This window comes from Ceratotherium simum, chromosome 39 (assembly GCF_057802395.1).
Source record: "Ceratotherium simum simum isolate JZ-2026a chromosome 39, ASM5780239v1, whole genome shotgun sequence".
In the NCBI taxonomy this organism is placed as follows: Eukaryota; Metazoa; Chordata; class Mammalia; order Perissodactyla; family Rhinocerotidae; genus Ceratotherium; species Ceratotherium simum.
Genome location: NC_141938.1, coordinates 7572456 through 7579326, shown reverse-complemented (window position 1 = coordinate 7579326; position 6871 = coordinate 7572456). Strand labels below are relative to the sequence as shown.

The 6871-nt window shown below is 41.5% G+C and overlaps 1 pseudogene; it reads right to left on the bottom strand.

Annotated features, from left to right (window-relative positions):
• Window positions 1-4408: 4408 nt before the first annotated feature.
• LOC101402671 (olfactory receptor 7A17-like) lies at window positions 4409-5341 on the bottom strand (annotated as a pseudogene).
• Window positions 5342-6871: the final 1530 nt, after the last annotated feature.

The following is a 6871-nucleotide window of genomic DNA, read 5'->3' as shown; positions in this document are numbered from 1 at the left end:
AGTTTCTTGTCCTCTCCTCGTGGAGTCTAGATCCCAGACCTTTTACCTCCTTCTGGCTACAATGTGTGACAATACTCAAAGAACATTGCCAACCAGGTAGCTCACCTGAGCTTCAATGTCCAGAATTTTTATTGAGGGTTCATTACATACACATGATTAGTTGAATTATTGCCCATGTGGTTGAACTCAATTTCCAGCCTCCCTTCCAGAGGTTGGGCTCATATCTCTTTGCCCAAAGCTCCAACCTTTTAATCATATGGTTGGTCTTTTTGACATGGCCAGCCCCTATCTTGAGTCATCTCATTAGCATAATCTATCAGATCTGGTTCCCATAGGAGGGCCCACCATAAATAACCAATCTCTCCTATCACTAGGGATATTCCAACATTTTAAAGGTTACCCCCCAGGAGCTGTGACAAAGGTCACATCTCTCTTTAGGTGAGGCTGAATTCCTTACTACACATCTACCTTTCCAAAGGTGTTGATTCCAGGAGCACCGCCTGGTAAACATCCTGCATGCTAATCACTGTCTCAAACTCTGCTTCTCAAGGAACTCAACTTGGGACACCCTGTTACTAACAATACTAATTTGAAAAGATTTTAAAGACAGTTCCAAGGTAGTTCTCTGAATATTCAGCAGTGTTCTGTTAATTACAAACCCAATGCTGGGTTTTGTGATGGGAAAACTAAAAGAGAGGAAATGAGGAATAGAAATTCTGGCACATCAGGAATGTCCCCAGAGAAAATCTTAATGAATCTGGGAATCCAAACTCATAGATGTCTTATGGAAAGGGAGTGCAGAGTTTGAAATAATAAAGTAATATACATATCTGCATGTGTATTATACTTCAAAAAATTTATTTAAAAATATTGAAACCTAGGGTGTAAATAAAATATAATTTAAGAATTGTAATTTATTTGGCCACTGTCATCCTCCTGAAGTTCCTCCCCCTCAAATTTCTAGAGCCAATGATCCAATCATAAGTAATCTTCCTCCCTGATTTGTCACAAGTTTGACCAGGACCCCTTGATTCTTCTGTTCATTAGATTTTGAAGACATTGACCATGGAGATGACCTCAGTGTTTAACGGTCAAGATATTCCTGCCCATCTGGGAAGAGGAGGTTTCTGAAGAACTGAGGAACATTCCAAGTCTTGTCCATTAGAATAAAGAGATACAAGGGCAGGTGACACCAACTAGTGGAAGGTGCTTTAACTTCATCCTGGCAGACATACTACTTAACTCTTTTCTTGTTTTCACTGTCCTACTAGCATATTGCTGTTCAGATTTTCAGATGAGAGAACTATGCCCTTCCAGGTCACTCAGGCACCCCCAAATTTTGTCATTTTAGATCCTTGTTTCTTTTTTCCAAAGCAATTAAATGATCTGAGCAGCACTGTCTTAGTTATATTATTCGCTTCTCCCAGTCTTCAAAAAAAGCTCATAGAAACATTTTGCTCTTGCAACAGTGTCCCAAATGGCTTCTCAATATTCACTTTCCTACCCTTTACATGGCAACCAGATTGTTTTTTTAGGTGTAATCAATACTTGTTATTTCTCTGTGTAAAACCTTCCAACCATTTTCTGTTACTCCTAGAATAAAATTTGAACTCCTTGCCAGGGTCTATAAGACCTTCGTTATTTAGTCTCTCCTACCTCTTTCCGCTTCCTTCACTGGTCCTTGAACCAGTACTGTCAACATCACCTGAAAACTTATAAATGCAAATTTCCAAGCACAACCCCAGACCTGCTGAATCAGAACCTCTGTGGCTGGAACCCAGCTATCTTTATTTAAACAAGCCCACCAGATGATTCCATTGCACACTCAGTTTGAGAACCACTTGTCTAGACACATTGGCTTTTCTGTAGTTCTTCAAATAGACCATGTTCTTTTCAGCCTCTAAACCATTACATTTATTTCTGTCTGCCTAGAATCTTCTTCTCCTTTCTGACTCAGCTTTTCACTTAAATATTAGCACTTAATAATGCCTTCCCTGACCCCTCATCTGAATTCTCCTAAAGCGCTCTCCATCAAATTAGTCCCTGTTGCTTTCTGACTATCATTACTGCATGAGTGAACTCACCCATTTTGAGTATTAGGAGAGAGAATCTTTATACCAGGCTACCTCAGCTATTCTGTTCCAAATTAAACTGATGCATCAAGAAAGTGAGTGTTGTTCCTCTTCCAGTTTGAAGTCCTTTGTGTGTTGTAACATTACCAGCTTAAACAGGCAAGATATTGGGCCATTTCATTGCTGAAACAATACTTTGGTTGAAATTTGTTATGAGGTCTAGAAAGTCATTGATTGTACCAAAGGAAAATTGAACAGGTAAGGAAGACTTTATTCAAGATGATTGAAATAGGAGTGAAGACTATTGCAATAAGGGAGAGAGATTGAACTCACCTCCACTGAAACAAAAGATGGAAGGTTTTTTAAAGCTGAGTTGCGCTGATGGAAAAATACTGGAAGATTTTTGGGGGGAGGTTGGTTGATGTGATTGGGCCATCTGTGTTTGTTAATTGCTGCTTATTGAATTTAGGCTCCTACCCTCCCACAGAAGCTGGGAGATAGAGACCCTCTCTTTCTTGATGATTACATTTGGATTACATCATTCTGATGATTACAGATGGATGGCTCCTCTTAAGATAGACATCCTTGGGTTGTAAAACTGACAAGAAGCTGGGAGAAGATTTATCTACTTTTCAAAGGAGTAGGAAAAGAATTTGCGAGGACAAGTTTTCTAAAGTAAATGCACTAAGGAAAGAGAGGTCAGGGGTCTATAGTCAGGAAAAATCCTGTTAAAAGTTTAGTCAAGCTTAGGGGAATGTTAAGTCAGTCTTAATCAGTGCATATCCAACATTTCCACTGCTGTTCCACTTTGAAGTTCTTGGGTTTTTTAATATGGCCCTGTTAGCTAAACTCCCATACTAAAGTAGAAGTTTTAAATTATGTTTACAAGTATCTCGAGCTCTAAACTCTAATGGCATCATTAACAATAAGAGGCAAGGCAGATGATCCAGCAACAAATCCAGAATGCCAACGGGGGCCCATGACCCCCAGGTGATCTGTGGTGGTGGTGGAAGATCATATATGAGCACACATCAAGAGTATTGTTTGACTTAGATGACCAAAAATATCGAGAGTAAGTCAGCAAAAGTCAGACGACAGCTACCAAAATGGAAAATCATGATTCTTCTCCCATTTTTCAGAATCAAGCCTGTTTTCAGACTCAAAGCCTAGAGATTAAAGGGGAGGTGGGTACCCCTCATAGAAGCCCATTATATAGTCTTTTGAAATGGTAATCTCCCTCAAGGACACCACTTGGTGGCAAGTTGATTCCATCAGACTCTTTCCACCCTGGAGCGGGCAGTGATTCATCTTCACCAAGATGAATCTTTATGCATTTGTGTTTGCCTTTTCTGCCTGCAGAGCCTTGGCAAACACCACCCTCCACAGACTTAACACATTATCCAATTTCTTTATGGTGAAGAAGGTGTGAAAATAAACACTTATCAAGAGATCCACCGGTCCTCACACATTCTGCATCACCTGAAGCTGCTCAGCATCACACACCCAGAAGGCAGCAAATCTGTGATTCAATTCTTACACTCCTGAATTGTAATCCAGTGCTCTGTCCTGACACCACATGTGAAGATATGTCCCCTTTCAGCCACATTTTGTCACTGTGTTTGGGCCTTGGTGAATTCACCTGCAAAACAAAGCAACTAAACCAAACAACATTTTAGAGCATGATCAGTTCTAATATTCTGGACCACGTGGTTTTTCTATCTCTAGTGATACATTTTTACTTATTTTGGAAATGCACTAAACAAACTCATGGAGAAAAGTTCAACCTCACTAATCACAAAATAAATAATTTATCCATCAGTGTATTTTCTGTTTGGACATATAATGTGATCTAATAAACTCTGAGATCCAGGATTTAAGCTCTATGAGGGCAAAGATTTTGTTTCTGTTTTGTGTTTTTTTTCCTTCACTGCTGTATTCCAGACAGCTACAACAGCCTGGCACACCAAAGGTGCTCAGTAAATGTTGTCAAATGAATGAATTTGATAAGACCTAGCAATGGCTATTGATAGAATGCAGTATTTCATAAATCTTATTCAACTATTCTGAGTCGGTAGGGCTGGTGTCAACCTGCAGGACTGGAAATGCAAGCTGAGGTGTAGTAATGGATAAGTAAAAGGAGGGATGAGGAGAGCAGAGCCGAGAATAAAAGAGAAGTCACCATAAGAGGTTAAGACAAAGAACTCAGATGGCAATTCTGACCAAAATCACTTATGGAGGTGTGTGAGGAGCAAAATTCCCTGTGATTAAGAGGCAGGATTCCTTTAGCCAACTGCTGCTGCCACATTCAGCTCAAACACCCAGGATGAGTGTTCTCCTCATTGAACATAGAGTGTTCCCCCGAGAACTTTTTATAGGGTCATTTTGATGTCCCTGTTCCAGAGGCTATAGATGAAGGGGTTCAGCATAGGGGTGACCACAGTGTACATCACTGAGGCAATCATGCACCTCCAGGAAGATGCATCAGAACTGAGGTACACACCAAGTCCTGTCCCATAGAATAAAGAAACCACAGACAGGTGAGATGCACAGGTAGAATATGCTTTATATTTCCTATCAGCTGATGGAATTCTCAGAATTGAGGAGACAATTCGAGTATAGGAGAAAAGAATGCCTGAGAAGGGAGCAATGTCAAGAAAGCCAGTCACCATATACAGCAGGATGTGATTGACAAGTGTGTCTGAGCAGGCAAGCATGAGATCCTGAGCAAGTTCACAGTAAAAGTGTGGAATTACCCAATTGGTACAGAAGGACAGTTGCAACATCAGCAGACTCTGGATCAGGGAGTATGACAAGCCGATGAACCAGAACACAAGAACCAGCAGGCCACAGAGGCGTGGGTTCATGATGACTGGGTAGTGCAGGGGGTGACAGATGGCCACAAACCAGTCATAGGCCATCACAGTGAGGAGAAAGTTGTCCATACCTCCAAAAGCCACGAAAAAACACATCTGGGTGACGCAGCCTTCTTAGGTGATGGATTTGCTCTGTGTCTGGATGTTCAGCAGCATCTTTGGGACAGTGGTGGAGGTGAAACAGATGTCAGCAAAGGACAAGTTGGACAGGAAGAAGTACATGGGGGTGTGGAGGTGGGAGTTAGAGCTGATGGCCAGGATGATGAGCAGGTTCCCAAGCACAGTGACCACAAACATGGACAGGAACAGCCCGAATAGGATAGGTTGATGCTCTGGGTCTTGCAAAAATTCCAGGAGTAAAAGGTCTGAAACACTTGTTTGATTTCCTGGTTCCATGTTACTGACACATCAGCTAGATGATTGATGAAGAGAAAGAACATGAAACAGACACTGGTCAGACTCTAGAGTCTCTGTGCCTTTTTACTTCTTGAAGTGAAGGATTTGGCATAAATACCTTAACATGACAAAATTTAGGAATCCTGCATTTTGTATTTGTTATATGCAACATTTCATAATGTTGATCAACCTCTATCCACTGGCCTCTGGGTCATTCATCCATCTTCTTTATCTCTGGCTTAGAATCATAAAATCTAAAAAATTAAGAGCAACTTTAGACCTTAGAGATAAAATGGTCCATGCTCACTTTAACACAAATGTGGAACGTGAGGGCAAGTGAACCTCAGTAACTTGATCTGGGTTATTTGTCTTGTCTAGGACTCAGAAAAGGGTTGGACAACTGTGTCTCAGAGATGAGAAAATTTAGAGAGTACTACAAATATCTGGAAATAGTATTGCAGGATGAAGAGAGTGGAGGTTTACTTCTCAAGAGGAAAAAAAGGAAAGAAAGAAAAATGTTTTCACCAAATGCTAAACCACATTCACAAATGCTTAATGCTTCATGTACAAGGAAGCATCAACATCCTGCAAGAACTGGGCCAAATGATTCCTGGACATTTGCTGCTTGTCAAAATACCCTTTATCTGTGAAATTAAGGGTTAGTTAAATGGTCCAAGGTAAGCATGGATATCAAGAATTAAACCATTTCAGTACCATATGGTAAGGTCCTACAAAAATCACAAACAGAATTTTGAGTAAAATCTACTATGGTGGTCGTTAAATATTGGAGAGAGAGAGAAATTGCAGCAGGATGTTTACATATGAGCCTGAAAGAATGAGAGTCAGACACGGCAATCACATTAAGGTGATGCTTAGAATGGGACTGTGAAGATGCGGGCACTCATGCGGAGCCGATGTGCCCTCTGACTCTCTCCATTCCAGGTCCTGAGGGTCCTGTCCCCAGGCACAGTGGGGTGGATCCTATAACCAGAGACAAGGAATAGCATAAGATCATAAAATGACCTTCAGTGTTCTGTTTTGCCTTGTTAGAAGTATTTTTGCGTACTATTTTGTAATGCCCCTAACTAGAAAGGAAGAAGGCCACCATTGGCTGTCATCACTGTCAATCTTCTTAGATACAAAAAACCGAAGCAGGGGCCGGCCCAGTGGCGCAAGTGGTTAATTGCGTGGGCTCCACTACGGCGGCTCCGGGTTCGCGGGTTCAGATCCTGGGCGCGCACTGACGCACTGCTTTGCAAGCCATGCTGTGGCGGCGTCCCATATAAAGTGGAGGAAGATGGGCATGGATGTTAGCCCAGGGCCATTCTTCCTCAGCAAAAAAAAAGAGGAGGATTGGCAGATGTTAGCACAGGGCTGATCTCCTCACACACACACACAAGAAACCAAAGCAGATAGCATCTCTGGAGTGATGAAAATGGCCACATCGTATGCAAAGTGTTTAACTGTGGATGAACATCTTTATCTTGACCTTTTGGGGGATGGGCAACTTGCATCATCTCTGGTGGTTTC